Consider the following 19,737-nt stretch of genomic DNA (forward strand, 5'->3'; position numbering starts at 1 on the left):
CATCTGGGCAAGACCACCACGTTTACATAAAAGCCTGGAGGCCAGCCACAGAGCGCCACAGAGCTGTTGGGTTCAACAGCTGGTGGAAGCGCCCCAAAGCCAAGAAACTAGCCACCGAGCTGCGCTAACGCTCCGTCGGCTTCCGAGCAAGCCAATAGTATTGCTGCAGCGCCGATCTACTGTGATAGTTTTGGTATCTGGTCTATTTTCCTTTCTATATTATTAATGCTGCTAGATGAGCACACACACACACACACACACACACACACACAGAAGCTTAGCTCTATGTGTGATCAGAAAACAGCAGAGAAGTAGAATTGCAATAAAGTCTATTACGTCACACCTGCAGCTTGTTCAAAAATTACATTTTTGTGATTGCAGAGGAAGAAAAGCATTAAAAAAAGGTAATTAGGTCATGGTACTGAATTCCAGGTACAGGAAGCCGTACCGCCATCAGTTCATATTCAAATGGTACTCAATCTTATCACCTCAAAATCACCTGTCACCTTTTTTATGTTATGTGTAGTGCTATTCATCAATCTAGATTGTTCTGGTGTGAGTTGTAGAGTGTCAAAAATATCTTGGCTAGCTTAGGTGAGCTAGCCTTGCACTATCAAAGTATTAGTCTGAATAGATACTGTGCTTCCCGTTGTGTGATGATAGGTTGGTAAGTAGAGCTCAGTAGAAAAAAAATGATAACAAGGTCTGTGGATTATCTTGAAAAATCAGGTCATGACCTTTGGAACGAGATGTTGCTGTTGAGTTTTTCAAATGTATTTCTTGGTGGTTTAAGCACCACATGCTGAGTGCCATCCATTTTCATTTTATTGGAGAGAAGGCAGACATCTCTGTATAGCCGGTATCTCCAACACTTGACACCTCACAACAAAAAAACGAGATTGATAAATAGCTCTACAGGTGAAGGGGAAAATATGTATTTTTGATTTTGGCGTGAACTGTCCCTTTAATGATAATCTTTTCCATCCAAGAATAATTAAGTACAATTAAATAACATTTTTTGTCCATCAGGACCTTGGTTTCACCACTGCAGAGGACCATTTAGCATGAGCCATGCTGTGCTCCCATAAAGACGCACAAGAGAGCAAAAGTGAGAGACAAAAGACGGACGGAATGGACCGAGACAGAGTCATTTATAGGTTAAGGATATGTTTTTTTAGTGCAATACATCATGTAGAAAAGCATGACACAGTGTGTCTTAATTCCCTCCCACACACACACACACACACAGAGCAGAGAGCCATCACCACGTAGCGCCTTCCGGCTGCACACTCATCCACATCGATCCACATTGATCAAAGTCGGCTTGTACCACTTCGGTAAAGAGTGGGGTGATCACCTTCCCTAAGCCTATCTCACAATGGCCTCATCTGTTGTCAGAGATGCCACTGCGATGTGCTGTATGTAGTCACGAAAGTAGTATTGTATATCAGGAGCCACAATCTAGTTTAAAAATAGGTAAAGCTCAGACAAAAATGTGGAAGAATTTGACCTACAATTGAATTGAGGTTACACTGAAGGACCTGACGGTAATCTCCATGTCATTTAGATCACATATTCTTTGATATGTCGTCCAATCTAGACTTCAAATATCAGCGGGGAAGCTGCAGTGAGAGGCAGCGCGGTGACAGACAGAGTGCTGTCGGCAGACCCAACACAACACAGCTGCTGTATCTCTCTCTGATGGCTGAGCCTGATACCGCTGTAATCCAGTTAAAGCCTTTTGAAGAATCACAATGTCCAACAGCAAGCCCTGCAACATGCACTATAACAATAAAGGGATATTACAGACATTCTTCAATCTTGCATGCTGAACAGAAGACTGACACGTCTCCCTTTCACTTTCACACTCTCACTCTCTGTTATTACTTTCTCTCCATCCATACACCATCTATCTGCCATTCTGTCCTCTCCATTTGTCCATCACTGTCCATGTTACACCATTTCATGTCTTTGCACCCATCCATCACTCTTTCACTCTTTACCTCCGTTTCATTGATGCACAGTCTCTTGTCCTCTTTAATCTGATTGTTGACATCACCCTCCTCTCTGCCTGTCTCTGCAGGGATCACATTCTTTGCCTCATATTTAATGTCATGATGATGCAATTACAGATGCAGGCATTTCCGCAACCAAATTGCCTTCTTGGGCCATTTCATAGCTATTTTCTCTATGCTTTTGCAGGCTTGCATGACTTGCATGTTTCATGGGGGTGAAAAAACGTGGATTTTACAGGTTGCTGTAAGATGGTGATTTAGTGTTGATGTATTAACTTTTGTAGAAAGAAAGAGGGAAAGAGCACGCTGAAAGCAGCAAAAAACATCCGCTCCATAATGGTCACGAAGGATCAATATTGCATGGAGACAAAGTGCTGCTAAACAGTGTGGTTTCTGTTAATTAGCACTTCTCTAATGATCCCTCTCTTTTTTCTACCTCCCCCTCCCCCACTCCTCCGCTTTTTGTACTTCCCTCCCACTCCTGCATTTTATTGCTCCCTTCCATTATAACCCTTTCTTTCTGTGGCTTCATCACTTGTTCATTGCTCTAAGTCTGTTGATTCTGTCCTCCTTAGCAATGTTCTGCCTCTGCAGAGAAAACAATGCGAGAGGAGGTATCTGAGTTCTTTTCATAAGCATGATAAATATCCCACTCCTGTGTTTGCAGCTGATGGCTCTCAAGGATGAGATTTAATGAACCTCTCATCCAACTCTGATTATTTTCTAATTAAAGGAGTGAGTGATGGGGGCAATGAGTAAATTCATGAATGCATGTTTATAACTGTGGGGGGGGGGGGGGGTGTGAAACAACAAACATAGTAATGACAGACGCAGAGACAGAACTCATTCTCAGTCAAGCTGTGTTTACTGCACTCCCCTGGGAACAGAGGTCGCTTGGCAGGAAGAAATGTTCGCAAAACTTAAACAAATTACAAATCTTAAATCAAATTCTGTTCATAATGCAAAATATGAATGTGCCTGGTGTAAATATTAAAATGTTTTGAGTTTCATTAGTTGCATTAATCAAGCTGGACTTGTGTGCTTACAAATTGTGTATTTGCAAGAACATTTTTCATTACACTGAGCAATAGGCCCAGAAGTCAGAGATTTTACTATAATTTATGAACCTTTCTCTTTGCTAATGGTGCCACATAATGGCTTTAAGTTTAGGAAACAAAAGCTTGTTGGTTAAAGTAACGATTCATTTAAGATTAAGACTGTGGTTTCAGTTACATTATAATAAACTAAACATACTGTATCCCATGCTTCAAGTCAGTTTTCACTTTGCACCAATACCTCAATCATTTCCTAATCCTAACAAAGTGCAGTGTGTCTCTGAACATAACCACAAATAAGACCAAGAGTCTACAGCCACACTAGAGGCTTTGAGTTATATACTAACATCAGCAGGTGCCAATATATTCTAACTCCTAACTCAACAAATACGAGGAATGGATCAGTTTTCCGACACGTCACACTATCACACTCTAGGTACCTCTCCACTGTTAGTTTTGGTCGCTCAAGGATGGGATGTCAATTAACGCTTGTTACATGCATTGTGTCTTTCAAAATAAACTTCTGCTTTCACAGGAAATGTACAGTTTCTGCTTGTTAAATGCAAACAGCCTTTTCAAAATAAACTTTGAATGTAGGTGAATAAAAACTTTCTTTTAATTCCTTATGTTTAGGCAACAGAAGTGTGTACAGTAGTTAAGCTTAATATCATGTGACATATATACCATATATATATACTAGCACAGTTGTTAATACATTGACTGACTCCAAACTTCAGGGAAACAAACAGCAGTCTCCAGGGTGAAAGTCCAGAATTTGTGTGACAGACTTTCGTTTTATGTTCATACAACAGCAGTTGCTTGGAGCAATCAAAAAATGATGCCATCTGGTGCATCTCATACTTCCACTACAGGGTGCTTCAGTGGGTCTGTAACTGATGCAGAGGGCCACTGACCAAGCATAAGTATTTGACAAGTTGCGATTGAGATCGGATCATATGTGCACAGCGGCAATACTAACATGCTATTGTTACACAAGCACAGTTGTACAATGTTAACCACGTTCACCATCTTAATTTTGTATATTGTCATGCTAACATAAAGCTCAGCTGAAGTCAATAGCAATGGTATTAGTTTTGAATCACTGAAGGTACTATAATTTCATAACAATCACTCCAGTTGTGTCAACCTCATGGTGGTGCTGGATTATAAATTAGGGGATCACTAAAGTTGATAGGATTCATCCTCTTGGGAACAAGAACATTTGTACAAAATTTCATGACAATCCATATGTTTTTTTTAACCAATAGTCACTTCAATCTGGACAAAAATGGTGAAAAACCAACTAACAGATAAACACTGTTACATGTAGAGCCATGCTGCTAGTCTCTGACAGGGTCAACACATTTAGATATACAACAATTCACACTCACAATCACACCCACGGGCATTTTAGAGTTGTTCATTAACCTAATCTCCATGTCACTGGAGTGTGGGGGAAACATTTAAACTCCATACAGAGTCGGTTCTGGATTCAAATACCATAAAGAGACAGCTCTAACCACTTCACCACCATGTCACCCCATACAGCACATGTAATCCAAAGATAGATAGATATTCATCAGTCCTTTTGGAAATTCCTTTTGTGTCGTACACCAATTGTCAGATAAACAGACAACTATAATAACTCCTAAAACAACAGCACCAAAAACAAATACATCAACAACAGGGCACCTTTAAAATATTATAGACCTATTCATCACATATAATTCAAGTGCTCTGCATATCATAAGGTGCAGCATCCTCACACACAGAGGTTCAATTATTTTTGTTCACAGTTTGTTTAACAGTGCAGTACTGGTGGGCACGAATGATCTGCAAGCCGCATTGGTTCAGAGGGCTGGCACCCTGTACCTTCTGCCTGATGGTAAGAGCTCCGATATACTAAATAGTGGATGTGAAAACTCCAGGCAACAGAACAGAGTTAGAATGCTCTCTACAAAGAACAATAGAGGAAGACCAAAACAATGACTCGTCTGCCCTTTGGTTTCACTTTGATCCTCCAAACTCTCTCCCATCCCATTTTAATTTCTCTGTCCCATTACGTCATAGCTATCGTGCAATGGCTTCAGTGACGGCACACGCATACATAATCAATTCAAAATGCCCAATAACACAGCAGTGAGCGACTTGCCCAGACTCCAAATGCCTGCCTGTTGCAGCCTGCAATACCATTAACCAGGCACCAAAGCCACTCTAACGTGATTACCTACCTGAGGTGAATGCTCATGATTTCACAGGACTCTTTCTGCTTTACTGAGATCAGTGTGTGTGTGTGTGTGTGTGTGTGTGTGTGTGTGTGTGTGTGTCAGTGTATGTGTGGGTGACTGCAGTGGAGAGTAACAGTTTGTTTGCTGTTTGTGCCGATGTGTGTGTTTTATGTGTTCAGGGTTGAAAGTGAAGGATTAAGCTTCAGAAGTGTGACTGAATAGCGCCCGACCTCCTGAGATCAGATGTAGAGCAGAGGGTCAGTGACAGATAGAGGGGAAACTGAGATGGAGGAAAGGCAAGACAGGGGTAGACAGACTTACAGCGCCGCCGAAAGAAGGAAGCGGGAGAAGAAGTTGGCAGACGACTCCCTGTCCTGGAGTGAATTATTGCTCCGTTGTTCCCACTCTCCATCTACTTCTCCCTCCACCCCCATACAACTTACTTGTCTGCAGTCTAATTTAAATGTTTGTTTTACCGCATCACTCCCAAAGATTTACAAATGGTGTGCTTTAAAGGCAGTCGGGAAGATGGTGAGGGGAGAAAAAAGTGTGTGGGGGGTTATCAGTGTACTTGGAGAAAGATGGGGAGGTAGATTGGTAAGGTGAGGAGGGGGTTAGACAGACTAACGGGAATGGATCAGGCCATAACTGATTAGATATTCTGTTTACAAGAGCAGGAGCAGCAGGGGCAGCAATAGCAATGGGACATCACGACTCAGCACACAGAGATGCTGATATTACCTTCAGACTGCCTAAACGTCTAAGGCTCTCAAGCCTCATAGGAAAAGACATACATAATGTTAGAAAACTGCGTAATATGCATGTAGGGAGATGTAGTTTGAGGCAACATTAGCGGTTTGATGAGTGGAGAAATAAAAGTAGATGAAGGGTGCCAAAAGGTGAAAGAGAGACGATTGCATGTGGCGAGAGGCTATTCCTGAATGCCCTTGTATGTATTTTGGCCCGGATGTTGTTGTGTCATGTCTCCATGCTGATGCAGCATGTTTAAAGATGGATGTGTGTGTTTGTGTGTCTGTGCTGAGGCAGCGTATCCACAGATGGATGTAAAAGTGGTGGCCTCTCTGAGGACAGAGAGACATTTAGAGGAGACGTTTCAAGGGAGGACTCGCTCATGAATTGAGCCAGACAAAGTTAATAGCTGTTGGCTGTGTGCTCACAGCTTACTTCATGGCAATGTGCTAATAAAAGCCTCCTTTCATAATGTCCTGCGTAGGCTGAGCTATGTGAGAAATCAGATATGGTATATCTTATTTAGTAAGGCCCAAAATATACTTTCTATTCATGATTCTTCATGAGTGCTCGATGATAACAGTTTGAGGGAGTACACCCACTTGCTAACACTAATGTTTTTGAGCATCTCTTACACTAATAACACTACTTTACAAAAACAGCTCAGAGGACACTACCGTACACACACAGGCACTTGAAAGGCACACTTCACAACACAAATAGATGAAAGTGTTGTCCAAACATAACCTCAACTCAAACCTGCTGTCACTCCCAAACTGATTGACAGCTTGTTATAAAGTCGAGCTGAACTTGTTTTTGCTAAGAAACCAGCGTATGTCTTTTGTCTTCTTTTGTAACTCGGTTAAACTGTAACTGATATTTAATAATAATTTATTTTTCTGTAATAGCAGAGGACCTCGACGACCTCTAAGAACCATCCATTATGGCTACTGTTAGCAAACTAGGCTAACAAACTTCTACTCTCTGGATTAACAGTAAACAACAACAAGAATGAAACCTAATAATCTGACCTTATTAAATTTCTGTTTACATCACTAAAGCCCATTTCCAGGGGTGGTAAATTAACAAACTTGTCCTAGAGATTTTATCCAATCAACTTCAAACCTTGGTCTGTCCCACCCCAAGACCTTGAAGAAGAAAAGTTATCACAAGCTTGACTTTTCATCAAACCGTGTGACAGTAGCAAGGCGTTAAACTTCCATGTGTCACCATGCAACAGGAATTGGTTTGTAACTCCAGCATACATGGCGCAATCTTCCCCAAACTTCTCAGGACTGATGACAGTCCTGCCCTGAACAGATCTATATGCCAATTTTCAGTAATGAGTACAGCGCCACCTATTGGCACTAGGAAATGTCATGTTAGGATATAGGATAGGATATGAGAGATATGCCACGTCAGTCTCCATTCCTCAACTGTCGCGTCAGCCGTTGTCCTGCTAGCACCCCCGAGTTGTGTGAAGGTGCGAGGGCCCGTTCATCACTGCTTGCAGCTTTAAGTACACCTTGACCATATTATCCATTATCACATGTCTTACACCTCTAAATTTTTATAGGCCAATGTGTATACCTGTCATTTATTTGATAATCCAACTGATTGGATCTATAAAACTATGCACTGACCTTATTAAGTGACATAGCAACCCATCTTTAAACAGTTTCTCAGTCAATGTCAGCAAAATAAATACATAAGTCATGTTTTTGCCACAGTTATATTCATATGTATAATTTAGATTTGGGGAAAAGAGAGCACTGCTTTAGGATTGGTAATTGCAGTTTAAGTTGAGGTATTGGATTCTGTATCAAACAAGAAAAAGGTTGATCCATTCATTTAAAATCACACTCAGACACGGCTGACTTAACTTGAAAACAAATATTTTCCTTCTTTGGGCCTTCTGTCAACCCTGAGCCAGCATTGTTTTCCTACAAAAGCAAGCTTTTAGTAAACGGTCCCCAAAGCGGATACATTTAAACAATGTCCCCACATTGTCCTGTGGACAGGAAAACTGAGGTTTCACAGACCAATGAAGACTGTGCAGACACAACAATCTAAACCCTTAGTGTGGATGCACATCATTTTCACGTCAACGGCATTTTCAAATTTAACCATGTCGATGTTGAAATAGCCTAAACACAGACGCCCTTAGTGACCCCTTCAGACCAAAGTCTGATGACGCACAATGAGGACAAGTATGCAGCGACCATCATGAAAGTATGACTCCTCTCTTTCTGACTGGTGACCACAGCGGGTAAAAAAAGCCAGAGGCAAACAAATGTCTTCCCAAAATATGATGGCAAGTGATAAAGACTAAAGATAAAAATCACTGTGTGTGAAATGGAAATGAAAGTGTCTGGGATGCCTGAGAGAGAGAAAAAGGAAGCGGAGAGAGGCGGGGGGGGGGTGTAGGATGGGTTGAGTAGAGACAGATTAACAGAGGTAATGAGAGGAGAGGATGAGAGCGGAGAGCATGACAGTAGAACACAGATACGGAGCAGATTAACACTGTTGGAGTACGTTTCCCTTTCAAAGAGTTCTTATCCAATATACTGCATCCCTCTGTGCACTGCGCACTCACACACAGATACACACACCTCTGTTTTCTACTGGGCTCTCATCTCAATACATATTGCCTTACCTATTCTGCTGTTATCTGCTCTCTTTGCTTACCGCTCTCTCTTGCTCTCGCTCTCACACTCTACATTTGTTGTGTCTTTTCAAGGACTCTGAGGTATAGTGTACATGTAGGTCACAATGCATTGCTTAGCTCGTGTTTGAGTGCCTATGTCTGTGCAATATGGAAATGTATGTCTAGTTGTGGGTGTGCATATGTATATGTGAGCTGTATTCTCCATAATAGAGCCTATAATTATTGTTCTACAACTCACACCAATGGTAAACATTAACTTATATCACATATATCTGAACACACTTAATTGATTCAAACAGTGGCTTTTACAACACATACTGTATATCAAAGTACTTCATTGAGTTTGCAGAGTTGTTTTTTTAGATCTTACAGTAATTATTTAGGTACTTTGGGGAATTTTGAACAAATATAAAAAGACATTTTCTTTTTTGATTACGATGTGCTTCTCTAATAACGTCCCAAATGGCAAGTCTGAGTGTCTACTTTTTAATTTGTGTATACACGCCTGATGAGTCACTACACAAAAAGCACTCCAAGCCACACTCCAGTCACACTGATAACTACCTTTTGAAATATTAAAATAGGTTTCTACCCATAACCTTTTTGGCATCTATGGAAATTGCGTGTCTTAGGTATGCAACTTAAAGAAAATATTTCAGAAACACACTGGCACTGGCTCCACTTTATAACCGCCATTACACCCTTGAACAGGCTGTTTAAAGTGATTATGGGAACATAATACACAGCAGCTTCACCGTAATGACACTAAGGAATGCCCTGTGTTATTACAGTAATAAGTTCACCGATTCTCAAGGACAAGTGGCATCACAAGCACGAGCTTCACCTTCGGGATAATGATGTGTATAATGACACCCAAAACAGTGTGGTAATTTTAATACACATACTGATCACCAAGTTTTCATTAAGCCCAGGTAGTAACAGCACCTTTATTGGGTTTGCAGTTATCGGGAGACACTACAGGTGATTAGGGGAAAACTTTTAACTAACAGGTATCACTATGAATTTTCCAGAGATGATTACTACATTAAGACATGTCATAATCCTGGGTTCTTGTTTGTAGTCTGCTATTTTGAGGACTTTGTTTTCCGGGTTTTAGTTGTGTTTTTCCTTGTTGCAAGTACGTTGGTCGTTATTCTTTCATGTTTAGTCTGTTTCCTGTTTTTTTTTTTAATAGGTTCACTCCTCATGTGAAAAGTCTCATTTTACCTCCTGACCGAGGGGCTGTCCACACCAACTCGGGTATTTATAAAACCGTGACTCTTTGCTCACGGTTTGGCCTTTCATCCACACGTAACCGTAGTTTTGTAACCGGAGTCCAGGGTGAACTTTTTGGAAAAGTCCGGTGTCAGCAGTCAGTCAGGATAATCGCAGTTATTTTGTCTCGTCTCCATTGTATGACGTCACAGTGTGCAATGTAAACAGAAAACAGCTGAGTTATTACCCGATCCAGTGTGTGCAAGAGACGATTTGAGGATGGACCTAAACAAAATACTGCTGCTATTTAGCAGCATATCAGCACTTTGTGGCTGTATCATACAACTAACTACTAGCTACTCAGTGACATGATGACACAGTGATTCTCACGGAGCTGCTGAGGAATCAGAATTTTCGACACTCTGGAGTTCGTTCTGCTGAGTGGGGGGAGGGGGGGAAGTTCAGAGATTGTTGTTGTTTTTCCGGTAATGACGTTTTACTGCCTTCTGATTGGCTACAATGGCCTTACAGTTAGGAGTTATATCGCCGCCTACTGCTTTGGCATGTGTATTACATTGCTTGATAGTGGAATTTGTGGTGTCATGTGGACGGAGGTATTTTTATTACACCGCTCATATGGACGCAGATTTTTTTAAAACTGGAGGCCAAAAAAGTTTGGTTTTAAAAATACCCATGCTCGTGTGGACTAGGCCCTAGTGTGTTTTCCCGCCTTAGTGATTGTCTGCCCTGATTTGATGCACCTGCTCCTCATCAGCCCCATCGTCACCTGTCTCTCATTATCACCCTGCTTTCCTTGTGTATTTAACCTTGTGCTCCCTCTTTTCTCAGTTTGTCTGTGTTGGTCTTTTGTGCTCCTTGCTGGGCTGGATTCCCTCCCTGTTTTCCTTGGTTACTGGTTTGTTTCCAAATTTGTTGTTGTGAATTCACTGGTTCTTTGTTTTTTGTTTCAGTCTGCTCCTTCACTTTTGTTGCCTGCTTGTTTTTGTCTTTTGGAAACAGCTTTAACAATTAAAGCTTTGTCTTCTTTTAACTGTAAAACATGACAAGACAATTAATTTTTGTATTAAAAGTTTTCTGAAATTTGATGTTTAAATGCAATATGCAAATGCAGCATTGTCTAATAAATATGCCCCAATTTGCATACAATTCCAGAGCAGAGGTCTGAACTGAATAAAGTGAAGTTCAAAATTCTTGTTTCATTTTGTTGATATATGAAGAGTCAATGATTTACAGAGATAATTTGGGGTATGCTTTTATTACACTATACATTTAGAATATGCTAGCAAAAGAAAAAAAAAAAGATCAATTTTTGCCATGTTTTTTGGAATAAGATGTTATTTAAATCAGGCTATTAATGATATATGAACAAATCCTTCTGTAAAAACCTTCAGAATATAGATGTGAATAAAACTTGAAAGTTTTGCATAAGTGCTACTGAAGGGAAGATTTTTGGCAAGGCGTATGAGGGAAAAAATAGTTTTTAGAAAATGGCTTTTCAAGATATGCATTGTAAAATTCCATATTTTAGAGAAAATACGACACTGTAGGTGAATAGAGTGAACATTTTAACTAATATCACCATGAAACCTTTCTGATTATCAGGAATAGGGTTGATTATTCACATTAAAGGGACATTGTGTAACATTTTCAGTTGTTTATTGGCAAAAATTGATGTCTGCATTCATAAATATGTCATCACTGGTGTATTATTACCTCCACCAATAATCTGACTTATTCTCGTAAAAGGAGAATTTCGGATTTGTTTGTACATTGTGCGAGTAAGTCGTCTGTGGGGTTCCATTACGTTTCGCCATCTTGAGAATACACCCGCCAGCAAGGGACATACAGCACCGCCTTCAGCGTTTTCGTTGAGAGCCAGGCCAGCACTGCGTGACTGAGGAGCCGAAGGAGAGGAGCAAGAGGCGCTTCGCTACTACCCTGGCAAATTTGAAACAAAGTCCCACTCTTTGAGCATAATGCAGGATCATGCATATGGAGCATCATGGGAGATGGAATCCTTGTCGCCAAGAAAGTGCAAAAGGGAATAGAAAAGGCAGCGTGACCGGCGAATTAAAAAAACAAAGGCCCACATCGGGGTAGCCTTTCCCAGGTAGAGAGAGCTGCTGAGGGAGAATGGTAATACAATCACAGGCCAGCGCCGCTGTTGGCTGTTAGCCACTGTTAGCGCTGGCCTGTGATTGTATTACCTTTCTCCTTCAGCAGCTCTCTCCACCTGGGAAAGGCAATCCCAATGCTGACCCTTGTTTTTTTAATTCGCCGGTCACGCTGCCTTTTTGATTCCCTTTTGCACTTTCTTGGCGACGAGGATTCCGTCTCCCGTGATGCTGCATAATACATGATCCTGCATTATGCTCAAAGAGTGGGACTTTGTTATGCGGCAGTAGTGCCGCTGGCCACTAACAGCTGTTAGCGGCGCAGTAATGCGAGGAGGGGGATGAGGTGTGTGAGGTTGAGCCACTTGTCAGTTGTCAAAGGACAAGACGTGATTGGTTTGTTTCAATTTACATCCGCCCCAACAGTCCTACGTTGTAAACACAGCCAGCATGGTGAGGAGGGGGTTTGTCAACGTCGCGTGTGTCTTGGTAGGAGCCTGAATGAATACTCCATGTAGTATCAGATGACATGGTTTCATCAGTGTTATCATAGCTTTTTGGTACACAGCGGCTACAGTTGTTGCAATACGTGTTTGAAACAGTGAGCCATCTGTTTGAATGCAATATATGATTTCAGTGTTGGATGGGAGAAATTCCTACACACTGTGGCTTTAAGACCATTTTCTGTATTCACATTTTCTGAAAATGTATGTTAAAATATGCAAATCAGACATCCAATTAAATATGCACTTTTTGCCTACATTTCTAGAACAGAAATCTAAAAAAAAAAACCAGCATGTATATTTTGGACATTTTCTTACCACTCTGACAGAACACATTTTATGGAAGCAAAATAGCCCAAAATCTCAAAATTAACCAGTGCATGAAAAACTGTTTCCATGACTGTGGAGTGTCTAATGGTGCCTAATAAACTGCAGCTGACCAACATCTTTGACGTCTGAGTGACTAAGTGTTTTGCTAAATGGCCAAGAAGCCTGAAGCAGCATCTGTCTCAGTGTCCAATTCACTGATCCAGGCCTCATATGACACCTTTAAGCCACTGCAGGTGGACTGAGTGTGAAATTAACACCCCCGGAGCACCAAATATAAGGCAGGTTTGTCTTCAGTTAATAACAGTCAGGCACCACACTGGCCTGAAAACTTTGGAGAACAAAACAATTCACTACTTCAACTATAAAAGTAACTGGCCAATGTTTGTTGAACTTTTGCTTTGTCTCTGTTGAAAATTTTCGCTCTGACAGCCAAACACCGTCTCTGACAAAGAGCCAATCAAATTAAATCAAACAAATGGCCCTCTATCAGACACATTCTTTATAGGCTGTTTGTTTCATTGGCTTTACACAGAGAGGTAAAATCGAAACGTTCTAGTTACCCTGCTGTCTGATTGGGTAATAATTAGCATAAATTAGCAGTTTATCCTCAACAACACATGAATAATTGTAAGAAACATAAGGCAATGTTTAATCACTGACAGCTTGTTAAGAATGTGACATACTGTATTTACTCCAGTTGTTAACTTCTGAGCACTGAATGCTACAAGCCAGGATACTTGTAATTTAGTGTAAATCCCTCAGTGTTAGACAGATTGCTGTATTGACTCTAATTTGTGTGACTACATTTACTCAACTGTCCCTGAATAAAGTGCTCCTTTTACAAATAATGTATTGGCTGTCAAAGGCTTTCATTGTAAGAGAGAGAGAGAGACAGAAAAAAGTGAGAGGAGTGTGATATTAATATTAACGCTTTCAGCAGCTCTTCATATCCACCCTATATAGTATACATATACATGATATACAACATGGAATTTAACATGGCATGGGGAGGTTGCAGATTCAAGAAGGTAAAGTTAAACTGCATTATAGTGTCGTTGTGACTGTGAATTCCAACATAAAAGCATTATGGGATTTTGTGTTATTGTACATCAGATAACCAAGTGGAGTCCTGACTCTACAAAACTCATAAATTTAATACAAAATACCCAATACACCGTGGGAGTGAGATTGTGAGAATATTAGCCCACGTTCCTCCACTGTGAATAACACAGCAAATTAAATAACAGTGTAATGAACTACAGGGTAAGTTATCTCAACATTAGAGATCCAGGAAGCAAAACTACTAAATTTAGATGGAGGTTTAGGTTAGGGTGAGTTAGAGAATGCACCCCTCCCACAAATCTTTTCAACACTCTGAATAAAGTCTATTAAACCAGGTTATGGCAGAGTTTCCTCATAATCATTTTTTGGTGGGAACTTTTTTAATTGAATTTTAAATTATTGTTATAATTTAATTATGTTCTGGGCAGAACGTGGTCGTGATTACAGGCTGGAGGACACTGAGGTTGAATACTTGTAAAATGTCCAAATTGCCACCTCTACCTCCATCCTTTCATGTGAAAAATTCAAATAAATATCCAAAAGCAAATCCATACAACAAGGGGTGGCACGGTGGTGCAATGGTATGTTGCCTCACAGCAAGAGGGTTCCTGGTTCGAACCCTGAGGTGGGGGAGCCGCTCTGTTCAGAGTTTGCATGTTCTCCCTGTGTTAGCATGGGTTTTCTCCACGTACTCCAGCTTCCTCCCACAGTCCAAAGACATGCAGGTTAACTGGTGATTCTAAATGGCTGTAGGTGTGAATGTGAGCGTGAATGGTTGTCTGTCTCTATGTGTCAGCCCTGTGATAGTCTGGCGACCTGTCCAGGGTGTACCCTGCCTCTCGCCCAAAGTCAGCTGGGACAGGCTCCAGCCCCCCTATGACCCCCAGTAGGATAAGCGTTTACGGAAAATGAATGAATGAATGAAGTTCATGCAACATATTTTCCGTTCATACCTCAATCTGTGAGGGCTTTGCCACACCAAGCTAATGGTCGGCCATCAGTCGGCCCACTGGTGTCTGTCACCCTTATTGGGTGTAGGATCAAAACAAACTTAAGTGTTAACTTGGTAAGATTCTAATTTTAGCCATTGAGCTCTTTCGCAGAAATGGTTTGTAACTGTTTGAGTTATTATTCGCTAACGCATGGTAGAAACATTAGTTCTTTCAATATCTCATTGTGTTGATAATGTGCTAACTGGCTAACTGGCGTCTTGAATCCGTCCTGTTGATCTTTGGTTTTCCTTTTTTGAATGAAAAATACAGACTACCCCTGCCTGCTGGTATGGAGAGTTATTTCCTCTCATGCAGGTGCAGAGCATACGTACTAGTTGGTCATTGGTCTTTGCGGTGTGTTCAAGAGCAGCTTTGTGGCCGAGACACAGGCAACATGAGGCAACACAACAGCCGGCATTAGTTGCCACTAGTTCTTTGATGTCGGTTTGGTATGTCTGAGCCTCAACAGAAAAAAAGAACAAGTGGGATAAGAGAGAAAATACATCTCGAGTATAAATAGCTTTAAATAATCACTTGTCCCAAAGAACACTAAAATAATCACGATTAATTTATATCCATGACCACTTTGAAGTTTTTCATGTAATGTTGTTTTCTTTGAAGCAAGTAAATAAGTAAATTGGTAATTCCTGAGCGGGCTTGTTAGACTGCATGTTAACACTGAGTAACAATCTCTATTTAGGGCTTAACTCTAATCAGCACAAAAAGACAAATCTTTGTAGATAGAAAACAGCAATTACCACAGCCACTCCCCAAAACTAAAACCAAATTCTTTCTATGTTTTCCTGATATAATATATTCCCAATGGTAAAAGAAATTATTAAAAATGAGAGAATATATGTAAACTTTAACAATGTACCATTTTGGTAGTTTAGAGGGGTTCTAGGGATTTTCACCCACCCAACAGTCCACCTAACACCTTCGTATTAAACTCTCTTATTATTCCTTTCATAAACAGCAGCCTCCGACAGCCACAGTGGATTCCAATAATGACAAGATTTTCTAGCAGAGACGAATTATTCAAATGTCAACAGAAAGGATGAAAATCTTAATGAGAAGAAATTACAAAGAAATGAAACCCAATGAGACAATTTCAGCATGTTCATCAGTAGCCAGTCCATCATGCTGTAGCGGAGCTCCCACGGATGTTTGGCTCACTCTCACCTGTTTCCCATCACAGCCACAATGGTAAGTTTATTGTATTTCGTCAGCCTAAATACCCCCAGAATTGTTCTTTATTCGCTTACATGAAACCAGCTTTGTATCCAGCTGCTAATAGCAACAAGCTGCTGAATTCCTGTGGCAGCAGCCAAAAGAAGAAGCAAATACCCCTCTTTTTTTCCTTCTCTTGTCCAACAAGTCCAAAATTGGTTGTTTGTCTACGTCTTCAAAATCTGTCTGACTGTTTCGTAATATGGGTGTTTTCTAATCTGGTACGTCTCTGGTTAAGCTTCTCACACAAATAACATGACAGGGAAGTCTGCTTCCAGTTTTGTCTGAACGCACCTGTAGCATGCTGTTACAAAAACAAAAATAAGTAGTTTTAAAGACCAGTTCAGACCAAAGATTGGCGACGAGACAAGTTGAAACAGACACTTGCTTTCAATGTCCCATTCTGCAATGTTCTTTAAACCTGCCGGTTCACACCGATGCAACTAAATGAGACAGAGTATCATCTCTATGCAACAACTCTCTGTACTTCTGTTCTGATTTCCAGCTTTTCAGGCTTATTTTGTGGCTAAATATACAATATATATGGATTGTAAATATGCCACAATATCCAGCGCCAATTAATCAGTCAATGAGTGTGTGTGTGTGTGTGTGGGGGGGGGGAGGGGGGGGGGGGGGGGGGGGGGGGGCATAAGCACATGCAGCGACCATCAACAACAACCCACTGTCCAACACTGACACACTGTGAGGACAGAAACTGAGGTCCGTCAGGGATGGAGCACCTGCCACAGCAAACAAACACACCATCTGCGGTCATTTTGACTTGACCAGTGGACTTCACTACAAGCCGATTGGCTGTAGGAACAGGTGGCGTGCATTAGATTCTAAAACCAGTCGACGGCGATTTGACCAGCTGAGTTGCAGGTGACACCATCAGCCGCCTTGAGTCAACTTCAAACCAGCCAGTTCACACCGCGTCAACATTTCTCTGCAACGTTCTAAAACAGTTTCACCTTGTTGCGAATCATTGCTCTGAACTGGGCTTAGGCATTTAACCAACCAACCAATGCAGTTGTTTTTGTCTGGTGAGGACAGCCCCCACTGGTTACTCAGACTTTTGCCAGTTTGGTCATTAAAACACAAACTGTTAGGTTCGTATGGCGAGTTAAGTTTTATGACCAGTCAGTCAAGGTTCATGGAAACAAAGACGATATGCGGTGGGTCTGCAATGGTCCTTTTATTTTTCTTATTTTAACATCTGACACGTGTCAACACAACATTTATGATGTATGGTAGTATAGCTGTTGGCAGTGGTAGTAGATTTCGTTTAGCACTGCAGAATTTCAACTGTGTTGCTCCTAAAATTCTCAGTTAAGCTAACGGAGCTAACTTCAGCTGTTGCCCAAAATCGATTTTTTCGTTCTGGCTAGATGGCCACCTCCCTGACTCTGCGTCTCCTCTCTGCCTCATTGACGTCAGTCGCTGGGTCCTCATTTGACACTCCAAAATCAAAACAAGGTCGGAGTAAAGGCATCGAAGCAGTTTGACGCACCTCATAATGCTTTTGGTGTGTGTTCAGACACTTAAAACAATGGTTGTACTTCAAAACGATTGTGTCAGATGTTTTCAGTGCATTTGGGCCTTGACAAACAGATAACGCTGAATGACTGAATGAAGTTAATAAAATAAAGACATCCACATATAAAGACCAACTGGCAAGAAACTGGTTTAAAATACAGAAACGGGGACATTAATTAAATCTGACAAAGACTTTTTTAAAGCAAAGAGAAGGAGGTAAAAAGCAAGGAGAGCTATCCATGTGCCTCTCTATTCCTCCAGCAACAGCCCCTGCTCCCCTTGCCGGTCTGCATTTTAACAGGAATTAAGGGCAAGGGCTATGCCAAATTGTCCAGGAGTGAGAAGCCACGTGTAAAGAACATCTATCCCTTTACTCCCTTTTTTTTCCCTCTCCACATCCTCCTGCCTGTCCTTCCCTTTCCCCTCGCCCCTCTCTCCATGCCTAGCTACGTATTATGAATTCATCTGCAGATAAAGTAGATCTATCATACTGTCATGGAGGCAGGGAGGGGAGGTAGACTGTGGAATGCCCTGGCACTGAGAGCAGGGAAGGGCGCTGAGCATAGTGCTATGCTTCCTCGCACATTCCCTGCTGCGCCTGCTCTCACCCTCTCCGGCTCAGTCTACACGTCTGTTTTCATGATCCATGCAGTGCCCCTTTTCCTTCCTGTCTTACCTGTACCAACCAAACCATCAGAGGTCCAACCAAGCAGCCCAGAACTATAATAACACAGTACCTGGCTTAACAAGAAACATCCCCCTCCCCATAGTTATACAGCAGGGTAAGCTGTAGCCTGGACTGGCTTGACTGACTTCCAGCTCTGGTCTCCAGTTACACTGAATCACACCCTGCTTGCCAATCAGATTGGAGACAAATTACAGGACATGTGCACAACACGGTAGACAGAACTCCAGGATCCAGAATCATTGCGCTCACTTGAGCCAAAATATCCAGATTGACTTCACTGATATCGCTGTATCCAACACATTTTCAGCATCTGGAATAATGAGGCAGTAGGCTCAGGCCGCAGCGTGAGTGTGTTTGCTTGACACATGTGTGCATATTATGTGTACGTGACTTACATTCTGCATTATGTACAGTAAACGCACATGTATGCTTCGTATACAATTAAGTGCTGTACATTACAGAAGGCCAGTGTTTATGCTTGGCTGTCATCCATGACACATGCTGACACAGCTGACCTTTACACACTCTCCTACTGTTGTGGTAAATTAAAAGTGTGACCAGTATCTGCAGTGTATAGGCATCCATAACTGTGAACTGTGCCCTGTACGTTTATGATTAATGATGATGTGTTGCTCATAGCTCATTTACCAGATGGGACCACTGAAAATCTTGGGGTTGCACACCAAAACCAAAAGCCATAAGTAAATCTCAGGAATTCTCTTAGGCTGGTTGAAAGTTATGTCCATATGGAGAGTGTACTTTGGCTTCTTATGTTACAGTTAATATTACTAATTATCTAATGTGCACAGTTAACATGTGTTCCAGGACAATACTTTTAATGTGTTATGTATCTATATATGTTAGCCTTGTTCTTTAAATAGGCTGGTTGTCCTTTTCCTTAAAAACACAAATATACAGCTTTTATCTTATTGATTGGGGAACAAAACAGAGACTCGTGTGCACCCATGAACCCATTCTTACTCAGACATCTTGAGCTGAGAGTTCAAGTGACCCCTTTGAAAATGGCCATGCCAGTTGTTCCCTCGCCAACATTTCGCCTAAATTTGGAGTGTTATTTAGCCCCCTTTCCAACAGGCTATGCCAACATGGCTGGTACCGCTGGATGCCTTAGGTTGTCTAGATTCACAAGATACCACTATCTTCTTAAAACCTAACTTAAAAAATGAGCCACAGCCTCTTTGAGACAGTGATGTTGGCCTCCAATTGTTTTTGCCAAGGGGGCCACGTCGAGGGGAGCATCAATTGTATCAAGACTTTATATTTCTTATTTTCTCTTACAACTTCTCGACCAAGTCCATTCTCTTTTCCT

At 41.3% G+C, this 19,737-nt stretch overlaps 1 protein-coding gene across 9 annotated transcripts in view; it reads right to left on the reverse strand.

Moving 5' to 3' along the window:
* Nucleotides 1–19,737, reverse strand: part of LOC117259567 (muscleblind-like protein 1) — a 92,682-nt gene that overhangs the window by 41,381 nt on the left and 31,564 nt on the right. The gene's annotated exons all lie outside the window — the stretch shown is intronic.

The sequence above is a fragment of the Epinephelus lanceolatus genome, chromosome 4, assembly GCF_041903045.1.
Source record: "Epinephelus lanceolatus isolate andai-2023 chromosome 4, ASM4190304v1, whole genome shotgun sequence".
Lineage (NCBI taxonomy): Eukaryota > Metazoa > Chordata > Actinopteri > Perciformes > Serranidae > Epinephelus > Epinephelus lanceolatus.